Below are 15,293 nucleotides of genomic sequence, written 5' to 3'. Positions count from 1 at the left end.
CTTAATCAGCAGAAGCTACTCTTATTTTTCAATACTCTACCTTTCTAATGTATCACTGACAAGGAAAGGTCTTGAATAATTGACTGAAGTCAGAATAGGTAAGGCACTCTACCTGTGGATACATGAGAGGCCTTAAAAAGTTCATGGAAAATGTATATTATGAAAAAAACTATGCAAAGGTTTCAATTTTGGCAGCAAAATAAACTCATACTAATTTATTATAGCATGTTTGAACAGGATCTAGTTTGAGACAGTAAGAAGGAGTAGACATTAGTTTGAAAAGAGCCCCTAGCAGAGCAATGTAAATTCTGCTAAAATTGAAGCAAGAACAAACATTAGATTATGATGAAGCTTGAGTGAAAGAACGGTGAAATCACTGATGCTTTACAAAAAGCTTGAGGGGACACTGCACCAAAGAAATCAGTAGTTCACAAGCGGACAGCTTTTTTAAAGAAGAAACGAGATGATGTGGAAGATGAAGTCCACAGGGACAGATCATCCATATCAATTTGCAAGGAAAAAAATTAATCTTGTTTGTGCCCTAATTGAAGAGGACTGATAATCAACAGCACAAACAATAGCCAACATCGTAGACATCTTAATTGGTTCAGCTTGCACAGTTCTGACTAAAAAATTAAAGTTGAACCAACTTTCCACTGCATGGGTGTCAAAAGTGTTGTGCTCAGATCAGCTGCAGACAAGAGGAGAGCTCTCAATGGAAATTTTAAAGAACTAGGGTCAAGATCCTGAAGGATTTCTTTGAAGAATTGTAACAGAAGATAAAACATGGCTTTCCCAGTATGATCCTGAGGGCAAAACACAATCAAAGCAATGGCTACCAAAGGTGGAAGTGGTCCAGTCAAAGCAAAAGGGGATCACTCAAGAGCAAAGGTCACGGCAACAGTTTTTTGGGGACATTCCAGGCATTTTGCTTGTTGCCTTTGTGGAAGGTCAAAGAACAATAATATCTGCATATCATGAGAGTGTTTTGAATAAGTTAGCCAAAGTTTTAGGGCAAAATACCTGGGAAAGCTTTAGCAGACAGTCCTCTAACACCACAATGTTTCTGCTCATTCCTGTCATCGAGCAAAGGCAATTTTGTGAGAGTCTCAATGGGAAATTGTCAGGCGTCCACCTTACAGCTCTGATTTGGCTCCTTCTGACTTCTTTTTGTTTCCCAATCTCAACAAATGTGGAAAGGGCACCCATTTTTCTTAAGTTAATAATGTATAAGAGACTGCATTGACATTGTTAAGTTCCCAGGACCATCAGTTCTTTAGGGATGAAAACCGAAGATCACATTTTCAATGTTTATCTTTTAACTTCATTTTTCCACAAACTTTTTGAAGTTTCTCCATACAAATGTCTCCATACAAATGAGCACTTGCAAAATAAGCAGAGAGTCTCATTCAATGGACAGAAAGTTCTGTGCCATCTAAAAATTATCTTAAGCAAGTTCAATGTGTAGCAACAGACTGTATTGATAAATATCAGTTAGGTTGACTTCTGCAATGACCATGATGGAGTAACAAGAACTAGACTTTCTCTCCCTCCTGAAACAACCAAAAAAATGGCCAAAATGTATGCCACAAAAGTTTGCAAGACCCTGTAAAGTCAGTCTCAAACAAGGTGAGCCTATCAACTGCCCTAATTTATGCCTGGAGAAAGCTTTCCAGCCCACTACTCCAGGAGAAGAGCCCAAGAGGAGCCCATTGTTCTCCCTGAGCTGAGGGGACAGAGCTGAGAGTCCACAGAAACCATGTTGACATGAGCTCTCAGGACAAGGTTTCCGAGAAGAAGGGGCTGCACAGAAAGAGAACTCCAGAGCTCTGCAAAGGGTCCCCCTAAAGTACATAGCTAAGTAATTGTTAGGACAGGCCTAGAGAAAAGTACCTACGGTTGGGGAAACAACACCCAGATAAGATGAAAAGTAACAGTACACATGCTCACCAAGGTCCAGTAATAGTGCTTATTTTATCAGCCAAACCAGAAACACCTCAAGATTCCCAGGGATACCCAGAAGGATCTTGCCTCACTAGTTGGGAGTGATTAGCTCTAAAATGAGAACTGGTCTGATCCCACCTAATGAATTTTTAAAGCAAGACCAAAAAGAGTCAAACTCTTTCCAACTAAACTTAAATACATACCAATACAAAGATCAAGAATATTTATATATACTTCCAGCACTCAATAAGATAAAAGTCACCATATCTGACATCCAGACACAGTTTAGCAGAGACGCAACAGTAACAACAAAAGACAGAAGAACGTGGCTCATAAGAAGGAGAAAAATCACTGAGTCAGAACTGATCCAGAGTAAATCAAGGTGCCAGAGTTATCAGTTAAGAACATTAAAATGCTTATTGAAACAGTATTCTATATGTTCTAAAATAGAGACATACAAGATACACTAAAGGAGGCTGGGCGCAGTGGCTCACGCCTGTAATCTCAGCATTTTGCGAGGCCGAGGCAGGTGGATCACGAAGTCAGGAGTTCAGGACCAGCCTGACCAATATGGTGAAATCCCATCTCTACTAAAAATACAAAAATTAGCGGGGCATAGTAGCATGCGGCTGTAGTCCCAGCTACATGGTAGGCTGATAGCACATTAGTCATTAAAGAAGAAAAGATAGACACCTCTCAAAATAAAATATAGAGAGAAAATAAATTTTTAAAAAACATGAACAGAGCAATAGTAGACAGTACATTTCAAGTAACTGAATTTACGTGTAATCTCAGTTCCCAAAGGAGAGGAGAGGGAAGATGTGAAAACATTTGGGACTTTGAGTCAGGCAAAGCTTTCTTTGATATGACCCCACAGCATGATTTATATAATAATATATTGATAAGAAGAACTCATCAAATTTGAAAAAAAGAATCTGCTCTTCAAAAGAATCTATTAAGAGACTGAAAAGACAAGCTGCAGGCGGGGAGAAAATATTTGCAATTCATATATCTGATAAAAGGCTTGCATCAAAAATATATTTTAAAAGCTCAAAATTTAATAATGAAAAACAAACAACCCCATTTAAAACTTGGGTGAAAGACTGGAACAGACATTTCAAAGTAGACATTTGTTTGGTAAATAAGCACATATGCTCAACATAATTAATGCTTAGGGCAATGCAAATTAAAACCAAAATGAGACGCCACTATCTATTTTTAAATAGCTAAGATTAGCATGACTGATAATAGCCAAGCACTGGCTTGGATGTGGAGAAGCTGAAACTCTCATACACTGCTGATGGGAATAAAAAAAAAAGTGTAACCTTTGAAAAACAGTTTAAGAGTCCCTTAAAAAGTTAAACATACTTCTGCTGTAAGACTCAGCCATTGCACTCCTGGGTATTTACCCAAGAGAGATAAAAGTAGGTGTTCATATAATGATATCAACACAAATGTTCATAGCACATGTATTCATAATAGCCCAAACTAGAAACAGTCTAAATATCAATCAATACATTAATGAATTAACTTGCTTTATCCGAATTAATTATGGATACATACTATAACATGAATGAATCTCAAAATAATTATACTAAGTGAAACAAGGCAGACTCTAGAGGTAAAACATGCAGAGAAAAAAACATAAAATGTCAGACAAAAAAGTGCATAGTGTAAAATTGTATTTATATACGTTTTTTGACTGTATAAATTACTGTCCAGTGACAGAAAGCAGTTTGGTGGTTTTTAAGGGCCAGGAATGAGGGGCCAGAGAAATGTATTATAAAGAGGCATCAGGAAACTGGAGGTGAAGTATATTTCCATCACCTCGATTGTGTGCTGATGGTTTCTAAACTTTCAATATTTTTAGTTTATTATATGTTATACAAAATAAAGCTTGTAATAAAAATCAAAAGATTGAGCCATCCTTATTTTCTCTATAAAAGAGCAGAATTCTCCTTTTAGAGATTTGGAAAGATTATTAAAAGATAAGTTACAAAATAAAGTACCTGCCACGTATAAAATATTAAATAAATATTAGCCATGCTTAATTATTTTGTTTTAAGTCTATATGAGTCAAGTTTTAGTAGAAATATGGGCTAGAAAAAAAAAAACAGAAAGCGGGACTCTGTGATCCGACTTGGGCTTATAGAACAGACTGTACTAGTTTGCTCTCATGCTGCTAATAAAGTCATACCCAAGACCGGGCAATTTATAAAGGAAAGAGGTTTAATGAACTCACAATTCCACATGGCTGGGGAGGCCTCACAGTCACGGCAGAAGGCAAAAAAGAAGCAAAGGCACATCTTAAATGGTAGCAGAGAAGAAAGCTTGTGTAGGGAAACTCCCATTTTAAAAGCATCAGATCTCGTGAGACTTATTCGCTACCAGGAGAACAGTAGGGGGAACCCGCCCCTATGATTCAATTATCTCCACCTGACTCCATCCTTGACATGCGGGGATAATTACAATCAAGGTGAGATTCGGCCGGAGACACAGCCGAATCCTATCAATGACTAATGAGAGTTATGTCCAGAACCTAATGAAAACCTGTCTGAGGCCACATTCCCTGTAAAGCAGATTTGAGATAGAGATTTGTGTAGAGAACATTTAACTGGGTAAAATCCTAGGAACCAACAACTGTGGCGAAAAAGCTGAATTGGATAAAGGGAGTTGAGATGTGAGGCAGTCACAACAAATACCTCAGCTAATCTCAAGGGGGAGCTGAGAAGCTGGGGTGACCCTTCAGAGTTGCCCTAAATTGAGGCAGGAGTATGGAGTTTTAATACCTTTCACTGGCCATTCTTCAGATACGAGTTGTCCCCAAGGATGGACATCAGCTTGACAAGTTATTAATTAGATCTCCTGAGAATAAATTCTAGAGAGAATCAGCTGAGAGGCATGATTTAGCAAATGAGAACCAAGTGAAAGGCGAAAGGGGTTTCCCCTTATAAAACCATCAGATCTCATGAGACTTATTCACTGCCACTAGAACAGTGTGGGGAAAACTGTCCCCATGATCCACTTACCTCTCACTGGGTCCCTCCCACAACATGTGAATTATGGGAGCTACAGTGCAAGATGAGATTTCGGTGCGGACACAGCCAAACCATATCAGACAGTAATAACTTTCAATTAAATATAGCTAGACTTTCTGTCAGTGGGTCACAGCAGTCTAGAGAATACATTGAAAAACTCTGGGAACAGCAGATATAGAGGTCAGATCTAGAGATTTTGAACAAAGTTTAGTGCTACAATGCATTGGTGACCACAGACAAAAGGTGTCTGTTGTTGTTATAGTTTGTTTTCTGTCTTGTTTTTCATCATGGGAGGACAAAAAGAAAAAATGGGGGCAATGGTGAAGGAGAAATGAAAAAGACCTGCTTTTCTATGGGTGGAAGCGACTAAACGAGAGAATAAATTTGGATTACACAACAAATGCAAATCAAGTTGGAAGCATGAAAGGCATGATTAAGGCCATGGTTCTAATAGAGATCAGCCAGCGGAACCAGGATCATGCCACACCAAGAGAGGCTGCAGAGCCATTGCCTTCTCTCCTGTCAATGCTAAATTAATGAAATGGAACTCACAGAAGCACTATGTAATCAAATATTGGTGGGACACAAGCAAATTCTGAAAAAGTTTCATTGATCAATGATAATATCTTTTGGTGTAAATATCTCCTCAAAACATTTCAGGAAAAAAATAAAGCTATAATTTTCCTTTAGAAATATTTAACTTTGTTATACTAGTTTACTTATTTTTTACCTAATACATTCTGATATATTGTTATGTAGGTTAAAGATGCTCGATTCATGCCACTGTGGAAACCACACATAATTTAGGCAATAATGCAAATTCTTTTCAAATTCTTTTATCAGTGTATTCACTTTATTTTTATTTCGAACACAATACAAAACTACAGGATGCTATCCAAGTGATGCTACAAAACCCCACTAAAATTTTTTCAATTCTTCAAAACACACACACACACACACACACACACACACACACACACACACACACACAGCACATGCATTCCCCGTACAGGCCGTTTTGGGGGGGCCTGAGTAAATAACTGCATTTTATTTTCAATTTTTCATTTTGAAATAATTAAAGACTTACCAAAAATATTGCAAAACTACGTGCCTTTTTGAAGTAAAGTCTTGAAAAAGTTGTTTGGTATATCCTTTATAGTAAAAAAAAGAAAACACGTGTGTATTCTGTTGATTAAAGGCATGCTGAGATTGTTAGACATGTGATTTCATCAGAGACTCCAATATAGAGCACAGCTGTAACGACATCCTAAGAGTGTTCTAACTGAAATGTGCTGGAAGAAGGTTCTAATTTTTTTCAACCCTTCTCAAGTTGGCACTCAGCAGATTTCCACTCTAGAAAAATAACTCCTGCTCTGCAACTAATGTTCACAGATAAGCTCCAAACATATTTACAGCTCCATTGAAGTATAATGTACACACAGTAAAATTCACCCTTTTCAATGTGCAATTTAATGGGTTACGGCAGATGAATATCATCATTTGACCACAATCATGATCAAGATACAGAAAATCTGCATCATCACAAAATGTTTTCTTTTGCTGTTTTGCATTTGATCTTTTCTCCATTCCTGAACACAGGCAACCACTAATCTGCTTCTGTTTCTACAGTTTGCATTTTCTAGAGTATCCTATTAGTGGAATGATACATTGGTGTCTTTCATGTCTAGCTTCTTTCACTGAGCATAATGCTTTTGGTATTCATTTATATTGCTGTTGTATCAGTTTGCTCCTTTTTATTGTTGAGTGGTACTCCATCTACAACTGGTTTATCCATTTACAAGTTGATGGACACATCTGCTATGAACTTCAAGGATGAGGCTTGGTACGGATATGTTTTTATTTATTTTGAGTGGCAGTGGAATTATTTGGCTATATGATCAGTACTAAGTTTAACATTAAAAGAAACTGCCAAACTGCTTTCCAGAATGTCTGTACCATTTTGAAGTCCCACTAGCCAGGTGTGAATAGCAATTCTTCACATCATGTGGTATGGTCAGTTCTGCTCGTGTCAGCCACTCCAGTGGGTGTACAGTGGTACCTCAATGTGGTTTTAACTTGCATTTCCCTGATGACGGGTAATGTTAAGTATCTTTTCATTTGTGTATTGGACATCATCTCTTTTTAAATTAAAATATCTGTACAAATATTTGGCCCATTTAGGTCAAAATATTATGTTAAATGAGTTATTTGTGTTTTGTTATTTAGTTTTTTAGTTATGTGTACATTCTAGATGAAAGTTCTTTATCAGACATATTTAAAATTATTCTGTCCCAATCTGTGGTTTGCCTTTTCATTTTTTGATGCTATGTTTTAAATTGCAAAAGTTTTAATTTCATGAAGTCCAACTTACTATTTTTTTCCATTTTCATCCATCCTTTTCTTATCTAAAAAATTTTTAGCTATAGTAAGATTATTAAAAATTTTTCCTATTCAGTAAGCTTTATACTTTTTATATTTACATTATGTATAAAATACATGTTGAGTTAATTTGAGGATATGGTGTGAGGTAATTCTGAAGTTCATATTCTCCATTTAATATCCAATTTTAATAGTACCATCTTTATAAAGACATTGATTTCCTTATTGAATTATTTTGGCAACTTTGGCCATGTAAGGCTGGATATATTTCTAAATTATTTATTCTGTTTCACTGATATATATGTCTTCTTCATGCCAGTAAGTTTACTGTACTGGTTAGTGTAGCTTTACAACATGTCTTGAAATTTGGAAAGTTTTCCAACTTTATTCTTCTTTCTAAAACATGCTCTGGCTATTCTAGGACTTCCGCATTAAAAAAAAAAAAAATTAGAATCAGCTTTGTAGTTTCTCCAAAAAGGCCTATAGGTTTGATTGGGATTGTGCCAAATCTGGAGATCAGTTTCAGAAGAATTATCATCTAATAAGTATGACATGTATATTTACCAATGAACTTGATACATATTTCTACCTATTCAATCTCTCGTATTAGTGATTTAGAAATTTTGGATCAGCATACCTTTTATTAAATTTATTCTGAATTATTTTATTATTTTTGAGGCTATTATAAGTTAAATTGCTTACATAATTTTATTTTCTAATTGGTGTTGATTGTGTATAGAAACACAATTGATTTTATTTATTGATCTTTCATCCTACAACTTTGTTAAATTCACTTCATACCTCTAGCACACTTCTGCAGATGCCTAAGGATTTTCTATGTATATGTTTACATCACGTGAGAATAGTATTTTTCTTTCTTCCCAACTTGGGTGTCACTTATTTCTTATTTTCTTTTCTTTTCTCTTTATTTCTTTCTTCTTTCTGTCCATTCCTCCTTCCTTCCCTTCTTTCTTTCTCCCTGTTTTAGAATCAGTTTTGTAATTTATCCAAAAGGACCTATAAGGTTTCATGGGAATTCCACTGAATCTAGAGATCAATTTCAGGAGAATTATCATCTCATAAGTATTAAATATTTATCAATGAACTTGGTATATATTTCCACTTATTTAATATTGAATGCAATACTTTAAAGAACTAGGGAGAGAGGACATCATTGCATTTTTCATAATCTTATGTAGAAAGTATTAAGGCTTTCACCATTTTAAGTAAGATGTTTGCGATAGATTTTTTGTAAACACATAATCAGTTTGAAAATGTACTTTTCTATCCTCAGTTTGCTGGGAGTTTTTAATTTAAAAAATGTGTTACATTTTGTAAATTCCTTTTTTGCATCTATTGAGAGTGTCACGTGATTTTTCTTTTTTCTGTCAGCACGGTAGATTTTCAGTTGTTGAAACCAACTTGAGATAAACCCCACTTCGTTAAAACACATTATCATTTTTAACTATTCCTAGACTCAATTTGCTAATATTGTATTAAGAATGTTGCATCTAAGTTCATAATGGTTATCAGTCTGTCATTTTTGAGTTGTGATATCTGTATTTGTTTCTGATATCGAGAGAATCCACGTAAAACATCTACTTCTGTCATCAGTAATAATCTGACCAGGGATAACACCAACAGTTAGAGAGGAACCTGTCATTACCTGTGGCAGCAGAGATATCAGAGATTCCAAAAAGAAAAGCAAGGTTAAAATTTCAAATATAATCACATGAAATATCAGAAAGCCAGGGGATAGAAATATAGGAGAGCAAAATCTTAGAGGTCAAAACAAGTAATTAAGTACTGCACATGATAATAAAAAGTAAAGTCTTTTCCTAAGGCAGAGCCTGGCTGCTGCCTAGCTTCTTTGACAATTCTTGGTAGGCTTTCATGGCTTTATAAGGGCTTATACTTTAGGTAAAGTTATAGTCAGGGAAACGGTGGGTGTAGGTTGGCTCTGTAGAAATGAAGCATTACAGGAGCACTGCAGTTAGAAAGAAACTGATACTGATGATACTTCGGTCACACTAATAATACATGCTAATGATAATCATAGCAATCATGGTAATGACAGAAAATATATATATATATAATATTAACATGCTTCTATTTGCACATATACATATGTGAATAGAAACATTGATTTAAAGACATGAAAGTACAGAAATAGCCTACACCTGATAAAGATATGCTCATACACAATAACAAACATCAGTATAAACAGAGATTTTGATGTATCACAGAATTCTCCAATAGATCACAATTTTGACACTATGGGAAGTGTCATTTTCAGAACTTTTCTTTATCTCCATTATCTCCATTCTCTATTTCCAACATTCCTGGAGACTGAACTCAAGGATCAGTAAATATTCTCAACCTTAACCATAGCAGACTTCATTCATCCCATATATGCTTGTTATTTTTCCCCATTGACAGAAGGCATTGTACCATGAAATATACAACATATCTCTGACACACCTGACGAAAACAAACAATGGGGAAAGATTGACTATTTAATAAATGGTGATGGGAAAACTGGCTAGCCATATGAAGAAAGCTGAAACTGGACCCCTTCCTTACACCTTATAAAATAATTAACTCAAGATGGATTAAAGACTTAAACATAAGATCTAAAACCATAAAAACTCTAGAAGAAAACCTAGCCAATACCATTCAGAACATAGGCATAGGCAAAGACTTCATGACTAAAACACCAAAAGCAGTGGCAACAAAAGCCAAAATTGAGAAACGGGATCTAATTAAACTAAAGATAGCTTCTGCACAGCAAAAGACACTATCATCGGAGTGAACACACAACCTACAGAGTGGGAGAAAATTTTTGCAATCTATCCATCTAACAAAGGGCTAATATCCAGAATCTACAAGGAACTTAAACAAATTTACAAGAAAAAAACAACCCCATCAAAAAGTGGGAAAAGGATATGAACAGACACTTCTCAAAAGAAGACATTTATGCGGCCAATAAACACATGAAAAAAAGCTCATCATAGGCTGGGCGTGGTGGCTCACGCCTGTAATCCCATCACTTTGGGAGGCCAAGGCGAGTGGATCACAAGGTCAGGAGTTTGAGACTTGCCTGGCCACTATGGTGAAACTCTGTCTCTACCAAAAACACACAAAAAAACTTTAGCCAGGCGTGGTGGTATATATCTGTAATCTCAGCTACTCAAGAGGCTAAGGCAGGAGAATTGCTTGAACCCATTAGGTGGAGGTTGCAGTGAGCCGAAATTGTGCCACTGCACTACACCCTGGGTGACAGAGTGAGGCTGTCTCGAAGAAGAAAAAAAAAAAAAGCTCATCACCCCTGGTCCAATGAGATACCATCTCGCGCCAGTTAGAATGGCAATCATTAAAAAGCCAGGAAACAACAGGTGCTAGAGAGGATGTGGAGAAATAGGAATGCTTTTACACTGTTGGTGGGAGTGTAAATTAGTTCAACCATTGTGGAAGACAGTGTAGCAATTCCTCAAGGATCCAGAACTAGAAATACCATTTGACCTAACAGTCTCATCACTAGGTACACATCCAAAGGATTATAAATCATTCTACTATAAAGACACATTCACACATATGTTTATTGCAGCACTATTCACAATAGCAAAGACTAGGAAGCAACCCAAATGCCCATCAATGATAGACTGGATAAAGAATATGTGGCACATATAAACCATGGAATACTATGCAGCTATAAAAAAGGATGGATTAATGTCTTTTGCAGAGACATGGATGAAGCTGGAAACCATCATTCTCAGCAAACTATCACAAGAACAGAAAACCAAACACCACATGTTCTCACTCATAAGTGGGAGTTGAACAATGAGAACACATAGACACAGGGAGGGGAACATCACACACTGGGGCCTGTCAGTGGGTAGGAAGGAAAGAGGAGGGATAGCATTAGGAGGAATACTTAATGTAGATGACGGGTTGATGGGTGCAGCAAACCACGACAGCACATGTATACCTATTTCACAAAACTGCAAGTTCTGCATATGTATCCCAGAACTTAAAGTGTATGTATGTGTGTATATATATACACACACAAATGTAAATGTAAATGTAAATAAATTGAAAATGGTAAAAATAGAAATATGTTTCCTACACAAATAGTGACATAATAAAGCAAGATAGAATGTATGTTTGAGTTAAAAAAAAATTTGCTTAGAAGACAACTTGAATTCCATTCCAAGGAACTAGTTTTCAAAAGTTTACAACCAGATTTCAGTTTGGCAAAAGGCAACAATGCTGTTTTGAAAATAATTTCTGAAAAGAGCTTCCCCAGCAGTTCCAAATGGCAGTCCTGATACAAGGAAGTAGGGGCAATTTTGTTACCACCAGGAACATTGAATTTATTTTCAGACCTTGAAATTCTGGGAGGCCCTCGAATAATAATCAACTACAATATTTTACTTTACATAGAAATATTGTTTTAATGTCAATATAAAAGCTTGTATATGAACTAAAATTGTCAATCTGCCACTTTTAAGAAAGAAGAATCCATTATGTCCCTAATCTATAGTGAGTTGATATGTTCCACAAGCAGTTCTGGAAGGAGGCTACACTTAGAGCATAAATTGGTATAGATCGCTTTGCTCTCACAGATAGCGACACAATATTTTCTGCTGAATGGGAAAAAGTTTGAAGGCATAAATCAAGATAAAGCAATCATCTGACAAAGAATTACAAAGAGGCCCCATACCTTTTTCTTAGTGAACGCCATGTGACACATTGATTTTCCACTGAAGATAAAAGCCAAAATCATGTGTCATCAATAGAAAGCAAGCAAAACTATTTGGTTCACTATGTTATGGTACTTAACCAAAAAAAACTTGCAGAGAAAAGACAAATCTAAAATGTTGCACATGATTCAAACAAGTCTGGATCAGAAGAGACATTTCAGAGGTCACCGCTAGAGAGTCAAGGATACATTAGAGAGAAATAAACTCCTGCTTTTTTGTTTATCTACTTACATACACAGATACTGTCTGATGAAGATGATTGATATCAGGTATGGTATTTGATGGTATAGTCATTTACAAAATAATTCATCCCTTATGATCTAATGCAATTTTCTTCATATTACACGTGTATATTTAAATACTTCCTTGTGAAGTGGAGGCTAGCCAGGCTGCTGTTAGCATATCCAGTACATTTCTGCAAATTCCAAAATGGCAAATCCCACAGTTGAAATTTCAACCTCTCTAGCGTCCCTCGGCTGGAGTGCATAATCACGGCAAAAGTCTGCAGCATCAGAGGTGGCCGCCTCAGACACAAAGTCTATGTTTCTCATTCCATTCTACCAAATCTAGTCAGCAGTCTGGGTGAGGGGGCTTGGCAGTATCTATGAGCAGAAAGCATTCAAATGGCTGGTATATGTGCTTCCGGGGAAACTAAGGGAAAAAAAGAGAGAGGGAGGGAGGGAACAAGAAAGAAGAAGGAAACTCAAGGAGAGAGGAAGGGAAGGAGGCTGGCAAGAAGGGATGGAGGGAGCAAGGGAGGGAGGAATAAAGGAAGGAAGTTACACCAAGTTTCAAAACTGGCCACGGACTGAGAAGGATTAAGAGGCAAACGGAATTGAAAGCATTTATGTTCATACTCGGTATTTTTCTTACCCATTCTTGCAAATTAGTAATTTAAAAATTTTCATTTCCACAAATCCACGTGTTTTCTTGTTCCTCTCTCTCCGCTCTTTTTCCTTCTTTCCTTCCTGCCTTTCTTCTTTCTTTTCAACATAGGTTATATAAATGTGTGAGAGCTATCACTAGTCTACATTAATCATCAGGATTTTCCTGTATATTTCCAATTAAGATGACCCATAATAATATTCTACTGTAATTTTGGAGGGTCCAAAATACTAGATGGCATTTAGTGTTTTGGAAATCATGACAAGTCTAACAGGACTTTAAAAAACCTATCAAGACATCTGATGTGTTTTCTTGCCCATACACTCTTTAATGAGGTCTGCTTGACCCTTTCTTCTTCCCTTCTCTAGTCATGGGTTCTTCACACTGAAAACTAAGCTTTGCATCAGTGTTTGACGAACAGGTGACATAATAAACTGCAGTTATATTTTAAATTCAGCTCAAGATGGTAGATGAGAAATCTAAGATTGTGAAGTGAGATTTAGCATGCTGTTCAGTATGCAACAAATCTGAGTGTTGCTCACACAGGATTCATACCAACAGGCTCCTTCCAAAACCTTTCAATGCAAATTCTAGCAAATGCACACTTGGAAGAAAAATGTTCCATGAAGTTGTATATGGAAATTTATACTTTCAGCATTTATGTATATAATTTCAGGGGAAGTGGGATCAACTTAACATTATTAAACATAGTCCAATCATATTTACAACATAACTTCAGAAACATTTTATTACTAGAAGTATTTTGAAAAGGATGTACCATTTAGGATTTAAGACACACCCCACCAATGGAAAAACAAATTAGATTATAAACAACATTTAAAAAAAAATTATGCCATCTCTTTCACTACAAAATCCTCCTGGGGGGAAAATATCTTTTCCTTCATTATTAAAGGATGTTATCAGAGCACAGTGGAATTCTTTCAGATTTAGTCAGAAGGTTCTCTGGAGTTGAGAGATCTATTGGAGAATATTTTCTTTGAAAGTCCATGTCCTTTCCCCAGGCCTACATCATATATAAATAAACATTTCAGAAAAGGGGTCATGTTAGGAAAAAGTGGGTTGAAGATTGTAAGACCTGGTTCCTGGGTGCCAAATAATTCACAAGTTGGAATAAGCTGGGTTTTTGTAACACTTCTCTATGACTGCCATTGATACTGGACTATGCCAAGGAACTAAGTCCTACCAAGGAAAAGCAGGAGGAAAACAGGTGTAAGAAAACATTTCCTGTCAGTGTGTCCAGTGATAGCATGAGTCAACAGCGGCTCCTCATGAAGCCATCGATTCGTAACACTGGAGTATCTAGAATGCATCTGGGTCGAATTATTAAAAAGAAAGTTCTTCTCAAGCTCGTTGTAATGGTAGCTAATTTAAAAAATTAATGTTCTGCGATTCTGATAAAAACCTATGTGGTGAACCAACAATAAAGGCGGCTGAAGATATTGGTATGAAATAGTTATTTTTCCTTATATACCTGGACGTTCATGTAAGAAATTATACTTTTGGAAGGTCTGTCATATTCTCAGTGTATAAGAGTGGAATCATTTTTAGAAGTTATTGTCAGAATTTTGCTTTAATAGTGCAATAAAGTGTGCATTCTCTCTCTCTCATTTTCATTCAACAGCCTCTACAAATTGAGCCTGGCTCAAAGGTCTTTCCCTCTTGGAATATGACTCCTCCCCTGTCCCTCTACATAGGCTACTCTATAACAAATTATTTGGCTGTCTTGATTTTTTCAGAGACCTCATGCTAGTAGTAGAGAGCCAGGAGAAAGTGAGATGTCCTATATAAAAGGCCTGCTAGAGAAAGAAATCAGCACTGAGTTCTAAGGATACTGAACAACTTTTTAAAAAACAAGCAAGCCATATTAAACACATTAGTTACAACCAAATTAGACAAAACAATGAAAATTATCCAAGAAGAAAAAGTACATCACCTGTCTAGGTTTAAAACTGCTTAAGGCTGCCATCCAAGGACCATCTATGATAACAAATACAGTAGTCTGTATTGACACAAAGTTTTAGTGATAGACGTAATTACATTCTTCTGCTGGTGGTGTTCTAGAATAAATGGAATATCTGCTGATCAGATCTGAATGCATCCCATAATATTAGCATGTAGGATCCCAGATCTGCAGGCACTATCTCTTTCTCAGATCTACACTTTGAATATTATGTTAGTTAAAATGAGAAGTATGTTAGAAAATGTCTTTTAGAAAAGAAATATTGGCTGAGTAGGGTGGCTCATGCCTGTAATCCCAACACTC

The sequence above is a fragment of the Gorilla gorilla genome, chromosome 12 (assembly GCF_029281585.2).
Source record: "Gorilla gorilla gorilla isolate KB3781 chromosome 12, NHGRI_mGorGor1-v2.1_pri, whole genome shotgun sequence".
Classification (NCBI taxonomy): domain Eukaryota; kingdom Metazoa; phylum Chordata; class Mammalia; order Primates; family Hominidae; genus Gorilla; species Gorilla gorilla.
The sequence above is the reverse complement of the archived record's forward strand: the minus strand, read 5'-3'. Positions refer to the sequence as shown.